This window comes from Henckelia pumila, chromosome 2 (assembly GCF_033568475.1).
Source record: "Henckelia pumila isolate YLH828 chromosome 2, ASM3356847v2, whole genome shotgun sequence".
Taxonomy (NCBI): domain Eukaryota; kingdom Viridiplantae; phylum Streptophyta; class Magnoliopsida; order Lamiales; family Gesneriaceae; genus Henckelia; species Henckelia pumila.
Window position 1 is genome coordinate 167,771,681 of NC_133121.1, and position 10,123 is coordinate 167,781,803.

At 26.8% G+C, this 10,123-nt stretch overlaps 1 long non-coding RNA gene across 1 annotated transcript; it reads left to right on the forward strand.

The window, feature by feature from the left end:
• Positions 1–4,062: 4,062 nt before the first annotated feature.
• Positions 4,063–4,994, forward strand: LOC140877130 (uncharacterized). Its single transcript, XR_012149247.1, has 5 exons — positions 4,063–4,145; positions 4,240–4,296; positions 4,403–4,443; positions 4,565–4,622; positions 4,731–4,994. It is a non-coding gene; the product is annotated as an uncharacterized lncRNA (long non-coding RNA).
• The last annotated feature ends 5,129 nt before the right edge of the window (positions 4,995–10,123 follow it).

Consider the following 10,123-nt stretch of genomic DNA (forward strand, 5'->3'; position numbering starts at 1 on the left):
TTCATAAAACGGTTTTACGTATCTTTATTCATGAGATGCGTTGATTCTGTCTATATTTACTATGCAAAATAATATTTTTAACATAAAAATTAATACTTTTTCATGATTGACCCGAATGAATAAAAAATGTGTTTCATGAAATTAACCAGTGAGGTTGTCTCACAATAATTTTTGTATTTAATTTTGAACAATTTCTAACACGCACCTCATGACTAATCATATACTCATATTACGATTACTTATATCAACCATTATGTATATAAAATTATTGTTATTTTGTTTTCCTTTTTCTGTTTTAGGAAAGAGAAATAAAAAGTCATGTTGATAAAGTCAAGTGCACGAAGGATGATGATCATAATTTTGTTATCGTATTCAACTTCAATCAAGACAACGTTGAGAAGATATCAATTTTGTGGAAGAAAATGGATTGAGATAAACTTAATATGTTTTTGGGTAACAATCTATGGGGCATGGGCTATGGCTGAATAATAATTTCTAAAAGACAAGTTTATGGTTCAATATTTTTTTTCCTAAACGCAATGTCATGTTTAATATGTTTGTTTTTGCTTCTCTCTTTTTTCCCCCCCCAATCTTTTATTATTTCCATGATTTAAGTTAATTTTTTATGTCTATATATATGTGAAAATCTTCATAAATGCTATATACGATAATACACCAATTTTTAGTTCAAAATTTAAAATTTGATCGAATATTATCATTGATTTTTAATTTCAGTTAATTTGTGTTCATATATATGTGAAAATTTTATAAATTCTATATTTGATGGTGTGCACAATTTGGTTCAAAATGTGAATTTTTAACGTATGTTATCATTACCTTTTAATTTCACTTATTTTTTGTGGTTTTATAAATGCAAAAAATTTCATAAATGCTAAATATGATAATGCAACATTTTTCATTTTAAAATTTGAAATATGATGGATATTGTCACTACTTTTAAATTTCAGGGTAAATTTTGGGTTTATGTATGTGAAAATTTTCATAAATGCAATATATGATGATGTACCAATTTTGATTCAAAATTTAAAATTTGACGGGTTGCTATCATTACTTTTAAATTTATGTTTTGTGTCCACATATATGTGACATGCAAATTCCATAAATCCTATATATGATAATGTACAAATTTTTGGTTCAAAAATTTAAATTTTGATCGGATAATATTACTACTTTTTAATTACAATTAATTTTTTTGTGTCTAAATAATATATGTGAATATTTTCATAAACGTTACAAATTTTTTATTAAAACTATGAAATTTTATCGAATGTTATCCCTATTTTTTAATGTCAATTAATTTTTTGTATGCATATATGTGAGAATTTTCATAAATGCTATATATGATAATGGGATAATTCCTAATTTGATCCCTCATTTTAGACCTCATTCCATATTTGGTCATTCGTTATTACATCGACCTAATTTAGTCCCTCGATTTTTGTCATATTTCCACAATTGGTCCATTCGTTTAATTAAACGTCAAAACGAACGGAATGACCTGCTAAGCCGAGGGATTAAATTGGGTCGATGTAAGAACGGATGACCAAATCAGGAATGAGGTCTAAAATGAGGGACCAAATTGAGAATTATCCCCCCATTCTAGCATTACTTTTGACTAAATAATTTTTTTTATCAGTTATATTTATAAAAATATTGTTTATCTAAATAAAAATATTATATAAGAATTCAACACATACCATATTAATATTATTTTTAAAAATTTAAACACATAATAAAAATTTTCGTTTATATATAATTAAAATGTGCAAGTTTAATTTTAAAAATTTAAAGTATAATTAGTAAAAATAAATAAATATTTGTTAACAAAAATCAAAATTTTACAAATAAATATTAATGATGACAATATGTTTTAAATATATATTTTTTTCAAACATAAAATATTTTTCAAATGAACTCATCTAGGTTTGTTAATATAATTGAAAAATCTTCATAAAAAATAATAAAAAGATATTTTTATTTATGTTAACCAATATTTTTATAAATATAACCGATCAAAAAAATTTCATTTAATAACTTTACTTTTTTATTTTCGTCTCCTTAATAATTTTTTTGATGGACATCAAAAACGAATTTTAAAATTAAAATTTATCAATTTTGAGAAACAAAATTTCACATTTATAATAAATAAATTATAAGTTTATAAAAATATTTTTGTGGATTTTTTTTATCTCAAAATTGATAGATTTTAATTTTAAATTTTGATTTTGATGTCCATTTTAAAAATTATTAAGGAGACAAAAATAAGAAAAGTAGAGTCATTAAATGAAATTTTTTTGATCAGTTATATAAATATTTATAAAAATATTGGTTAACATAAATAAAAATATATTTTTATTATTTTTTATTTATTTATTATAAATTTTATTTTTTAATTACAAAGTTGTTATATCAGTTGTTGAATTATTTTAATTTGTTTGGATTTATGACGGTTTTTCAATTATATTAACAAACCTAGATGAGTTCATTCGAAAAATATTTTATGTTTGAAAAAAATGTATATTTAAAACATATTGTCATCATTAATATTTATTTTGTAAAATTTTGATTTTTGTTAACAAATATTTATTTATTTTTACTTAGTATACTTTAAATTTTTAAAATTAAACTTTCACATTTTAATTATATATAAACGAGACTTTTTATTATGTGTTTAAATTTTAAAAAATAATATTAATATGGTATGTGTTGAATTCTTATAAAATATTTTTATTTAGGTAAACAATGATTTTATTGTCTTCTTTTCATGTGATCTTTTATATATACTAGTAAATTTGACACATGCGTTGCGTGTATAACGAAATATTTTCTCCTAAAATCACTATCTTATTACTTCTTACCACCAAATTATTGAAAAAAAATCATTTGAAAAATTATAAGTCAAATGAAAAATATGATGAAATTGAAAATCCATGAGGATACTTGGAGTTAGTGTCTAGTGTGTTAGTTAATTGATATAGTTTTTTTGTTTAAGAAAATATGGAAGAAGACGTGGGTAGGTAGTGGGGTATAATAAGTGGAAAGGTAAAATGAGATTGAGGAAATGAGAAATAAAATATTAAATAAAAACCAATAGCAATATGTGAAGCCAAATAAAAAAATGGTCAAGAAAACATGGTGTCTGCATATATAACTCAATGTTACAACATTATTTTTTGTAGGGAAAGGGAATGAGAAATTTCATCGTATGAAAAGTTAAGTTCTGGCTTCAAAAACCAATTTTTTTCCCAATGTTTGATTTATATATTCTCGAATGGTAATACTCGGGTCTAGGAAGAATAAGCTGTGGTTTGTTCTATATGCATGTGTGTTGATTTGAGATCTTTATTAATTTCGTATCCTATGTTTGCTCATTGGCTCACAATGTTACAAAAATGTAATAGTCTGTGCTCTTTTTACTATTCTACTCTCCTCTCCTATTTCTTGTTTTACACTTCTTTTTTATGGGTTTTTTTTTATAAAACGGTTTCACGCATCTTTATTCATGAGACGCGTTGATTCTGTCTATATTTACTATGAAAAATAATATTTTTAACATAAAAATTAATATTTTTTAATGACTGTCCCGAAGAATAAAAAATGGGATAATTCCCAATTTGGTCCCTCATTTTAGACCTCGTTTCTAATTTGGTCCTCCATTTTTATATCGACCCAATTTAGTCCCTCGATTTTTGTCGTTTTTCCGCAATTGGTCCATCCGTTTAATTAAAAGTCAAAACGAACAGAATGACCTGCTAAATACGATAATGCAACATTTTTCATTTTAAAATTTGAAATATGATGGATATTGTCACTACTTTTAAATTTCAGGGTAAATTTTGTGTTTTTTGTCACTTTATAATGATAAATAACTAATCGTGTTGTCCTACTTATAAATTGAGGTAATAATGAGATAATTTAAGATAAGTTTTTTTTAAAAAAAAAAAAAAGATTCACATAAAATATAGATATAGATAAAGATACACAAAGAGATTAATTTGATAATTACAATTATATAATAAATAAATAATGAATCTATGTACTTGGCAAGCAGGACGAGAAACTAAAGGCTCTCGGCGCAAGACATCTGGTGAATAATCAAACGCAAATATGTCTCCGATAATTAGGTGAGAATTGTGCAGAGTCTTTATTATTGCTTGCCGCCTTCTCTCTCAAAAACAATGAATTAATTGGTCTGTGTTTTGGGACTTGTGTTCGTAGGATAATTGTTTCTGGAAACAAACAGGGCGCGAGGAAATATATTGGCCGTGATCAACGGTACGTACTTTATTAATTATATATATATATGTGTGTATTAACTTTAGAAGTTAATTACTGTTTGTTATTAATTTGTTTTGATATATGGCCGGTCTTGTGTTTTTAGACTTTCTTCTGCTGATCTGATAGTAATGCGTTTCATTGAAGGTAAGCAAAATTCTCTAGGGTATATGGTCACTGTAGTATCGACCCACCCCGTTCGAACTTCGGTCCTAATTTCAATCGTCGTTTGCTTATCATTTTTTTGCTCTTCCTAAATATGTTTCAGCATGTGGGTGCGCTTTCGTAGCTGTCACCTTCAGTTCGTGCATGCATGATTTTATTAGGTTGGTGTTCTTTTGTTTCTTTTACAATACTCTTTTCTACGGAAATGTACGTATATGCAATTTAAAATATAATATTATTCGAGAATTATTTATTTTATTTTATTTTAGTCGCAGAGCCGCACGAAGAAAACAACTTCTTAATTAATGAGGTTCGCTGTATTTGCTCTTTAACATTTATTAATTAATTTTTATTTTTTGCGTGTGTCATTAGGACCTGAAAAATATTTTATATTTCTCTCTTGGGACTTTAATCATTTAGGATCTGAAATGTATATTTAATTAATATGTTTGGTGGTACATATTTTATTATTATAACTTTCAAATACATGTAGATGAAGATCGATCAGTCACTGTAATATTTGAATCCGTTTAACGGACCTGCTTTTTTCATGCCTTTTAATTTGTTTACTGAATTTTATCCCCAAATCCCGTGTTATTATAATTAAAAAGTATATATATATATATATATATATATATATATATATATATATATGTTGGGTTTCTCCGGAACCCGCATCGAATACGCAGCGGAATTATAAAATTTTTTGATCTACCGATCCCGGAGAGAATCGTGGGTTGTCTTTGATTCATAAAATAACATGCATAAAATATTAAACACATGAAAAGAGATTACCACACGACTTTCAGTCATGGATGGTTACTCCTGTCTTGTCCCAATCTTACTCCAACTATAGACTTTGCCGCAACCGCCAAAAATCCGGTCCACCACCAATTGGATCTACCACGAATAATTGGCACCAGACAACTATTCGAATTATACAAACAAGAAATCTAATATCGTATCGAAACCACGGTCGAAATGATATATAGAGTGTATTAAGAAAACGAAAAACCAAATTTCAATTTTGAGAAGAAAATTTCGAGAATTGAAATCCGACAATTCGAATTCCAAGTCTGCACTCACCGAAAATTCAAATCCTTCTCTCGTATATATTGCATCCATATATTTATGTATAAACTTATATTTAGTAATAATATAATGATAATCTCATTATCATTAATCATTACTTAATATAAAATATTTGATTTCACAAATCAAATATATATTTCCTTTTTGATATACATACGTATATATATATATATATAGATTAATTAATAAATATAATAACTTAATGATAATCATATTATCATTAACAAATTATTATTAATTATCAATTATTGATTAACATAATGATTTCACTTTAATCATATATATATATATATGTATATATATATATTAATAATAACTTAAATGATAATCATATTATCATTATTTATTAGTTATCAATTTAGATAATAATTTGATTTCCATAAATCAAATGTCTCATTATCTTCCACATATATATATGTATATCACCAAGATAAGAAATAAAATCTTTTCATTCTAATTTCTTTATCTTGTATATATATATATATATATATATATATATATATATATATATATATATATATGACTAGTACTGCAAACTAACTATGTAATATAGACTAAAATTACAAAAAGATAAACATAAAATGTAATTTTCTCTTTAAAAAAAAAAAGGTAAAATGGAATAAGAAGAAAAAGACCACACCTACTGAACAAAAAAAAAAGGGTCATGCAAAAAATGTATCATTTTTATAGACAATTTCAAAGGGAAATAAATGTATATCAATTTTAAAATCGTGGGTTAAATTTTCGTAATTAAAAAAAAATCAAATGCTACAAAAGTGGGTGACATTTTGGCCGTAAATAAGAAAATATCAAAGAGTTACAAAAAGATGAGGTCATACTAATAACATATCAAACTCCTCTCACACTTAATATATAAACTAATATATATGTACATATATATATACATACATACATATATATATATATATATTATATGCGGGAAAAAATTAAAATTTTTAGCTTGAATACGGTTGGAAAAAAATATCGAGATCAAGTTCGAGTTCGACTCGAACTACTTGAACGAGTTAATTACTTGATCGAAAAAAAACTTGATACGTTCAAAATATATTTATTTAACATATTGAACACACACACACATATATATATATATATATATATATATATATATATATATATATATATATATATATTAGTACATCGAGCACATATGTTTTTGTAAGCTTGAATTTATTTATAAATTCTTCCATATCAGGGTAATGAGATGGTGATAATTAGGATTTAGGATGATGTGCTAGTCACGACTCATGAGGAGAGAATGTGGTAAGTTTTTTAGTGAGTAATTTACTTTTTGTCATTTAATTATTAGACACAGTAAAACCTTTACAAATTTAATAATGTTGGGGCCAGAAAATTTTATTAATTTATAAATATATTAATTAATCGATAAATTACTAATTTATTATTTTAAAGAACGGATTTTCAATCTAACTAATACATATACTAATTAAATTGATGTAACACTAGAAGTTTTCTTATTATTTACTGAAAAATGTCTCCATATTATCCAAGTAAAATGGATATGTTGACAAGTGCAAAGCTTGGAAGAAAATACAGGTAGTGCAATTAAAAATGACAGCGATGATAAAGTTGATGATGATATATGATATATGTGGAACTAGTTCTGCGAAATGAAGCATATATTCATAGGAAAAAAACCATTCAAAATTTTTTGTTACAATTTGAGGATGCAACACCAGAGTATTTGGATGTAATGCGAAATGTTAGAGATGAAATTCAATTAGAATCACATTTCAATTAGATTTGAATTTTAAGAAAAAAAACAACTAACAATAGAATCACATTTAACTAATTTTTTCTAGTTATATTTTGTAATTTTAGATGATTATTAATTTATGATATTGACGGGACCATATATTTATATATGTGTCTTCTGAAAATTTATTATTTTATTAGTTTATCGAAATTAGTGATTTAATAAATTGGTCCAAGTCGAGACTATTATTTTAGAGAGATAATTAATTTATCAGATATTAATTTAGAGATTTTTTATCGTGTATTTGAAGAATAATAAGGGTAAATTTTGAGATCATTAAAATTATAAAATTTAGTTTCTCTAAAGGATTTATCTCATATAATAATAATAATAATAATAATAATAATATATAGATATATGTAGTTTTGATCTCATGAAACCCATGGTACATGAAATTCACGGGCGACTGAATCCTAAGATATAGAAAATTCATGGGCGACTATGTGTTTCAAAAATTTATGTATCCTAAGGTGCAGAAGATCTGTAGTGACCTGCGTCATGATCTCTTACTAATCAAAAGTTTAAGCATGCATTTAACTTAATCAAATAAAACAGAAAAATAACATCGGAAATCTAAAACAACAATTAAAGTATTGATATACAACCATATCGAATAATCCAGTGTATTAACTCAAATACAACAGAAACAAAAGCCTAGACAAAACCCTGCTGGTCATCCATCGTGTAAGGCCCGGGATTATTTAAGTTAATTCGAGATTATTTAATTTTAATTCGAGTATATTTAATTTAGAAATATGTAGAGTTTTGATTTAAATTCTAATATTCTTAAATTATTTAAGATTGAAATTGAATTAAAATAAAGGCCGAGGACCGAATTGTAAATACTGAAAAATTAAGGGACTAAAATGCAATTTGGCTTGAATAAATCTGATTTCCTTGCTTAGTCATTTACTTGCACGTGTACTTCGCATATGCAATTCAGAAAGTTGAACAGAGGAAGCCGAGATCTTCGTTTTTCTTTTGATTTTTGATTTTCAAAACCCCGTAACTTTTGATCCGATTGTCCGATTTCAATTCCGAAAATAGTTCTGGAATCCTTGCGACGAGAACTTCGATTTGGTGTAAGTTTCTATTTATTTCGGCATGTTTTGAAGATTGAAATATTTCAGAAATCAGATTTTTATGTCTTGTGCATGTTCTTGAACGTTTATACTTTGTATATTCAAAACCGAATCAATGAACGGCTATCGTTTGTCTTTGTTATGATTCCAGCAGGTATTTAGACTTGTATAGTTTATGATTATGCTGGTTTTCGATGGTTTATGACTGATATGAATTGATTAAAAGTTGCATATGAAGTTAGAATGGTTTTGATATTATGCCGGCTACCGATTTTCAATCGCTATGCCGTCGATTCATGTTTTGAGACCATTTTGATAGCCTATGATTGAGTTGGGATGTTCTTTGAGATGTTGTTGATGATGTAGAATTTATATTCTTCAATTTCAGACTAATTTTGAAGGCTAACGACTCAAGAACTGTGATTTCAAAACCGAAGACGAAGAAGTCGAGGTTTGAAGTGATTTTAATTGAAGATCTAATGATGATTTTGAATCGATTCTGAAATGATAGACTTATACAAAGTTTGATATAAATGTTTTGATGTTATGTTTTAGATTTAAAGCGTTCAAAACCCAGAAAAAAATAAGGTATAAAACAACATCGCAAGTCAGGGATTTGAAACTCAAGAATGAAGCTTCTTGAGTTATCCCGCTAAAATCACATACTTGGTTATTGTTTATCGTCTTATAATTGATGTTGTCGATCCATCTCAGGTAGTGGATCTTTGAGTTTGAATCGATATGATGATGATATGGTATGATATTGAATTGATTTTATGCCGAGGGCTGAGGCGACCTTATTTTCTAGTCAAGAATGACTACGATAGATGAATATCCATATTAAGATCGGTTACGAATCTTGATGGCAACGAAGTTATATGAATCAATTCTTGATCGATATATGTGTTATTTACTCTACTGTTGAGTCGATTATGATTAGAGTTGATATGATTTATTTAACGCTTTATATGTCGATTATACTTGGAATGATTTTTCACCGGAGTTTATCCGGCTGTTGCTTTGTTTTGTATGTGTGCATGGCAACAGAGGGTGCTGGAGATGGTCAGAGACGACATTGACAGCTCGGGAGATAATTTAGCACGTGAGGACTCAGGTTTTAGTTGAAGTTGTGTTGTCTAGAAACATCAAACATGTTTAAAACTCTTTTGGTTTGAAGTTCATGTACTAGACTTGATGTAGTTGTGTATAATATCACCTTTTGAATGATCTGTTTGATGTAATATATGCATAAATTTATGCTCAAGATTTAATACATGTATATATTCATATTTTAGAATTGTTAAACCATGATTTGAGTTGGTTTTTGAAGTGTTAGATTGGAGTTTACAATCTTTGACAGCAAAATGTTTCTGTTGTTTTTCTGGGCAGAGAGGCCGATCGATCGGTTGAATTGTACCGATCGAGCGAGACCTGTATTTTGCAAACAGAGAAGTTTAATTTTGTGTCCGATCGATCGGTTGATTTTAACCGATCGAACGAGGCCAACCTTTGCTCAAACCCGAGAAATGGATTTTCTTACCCGATCGATCGGTAGGATTTAACCGATCGATCGAGGTGCCCTTTTAAAAAAAAAATTAGTCTTGGTTTGAGTAATTTTTTTTGTGTATGATTAATTGTTTCTTAAGCGTTAATTGCTCTAATATGAGATTATCAACCCGAGGTCCCCACAACA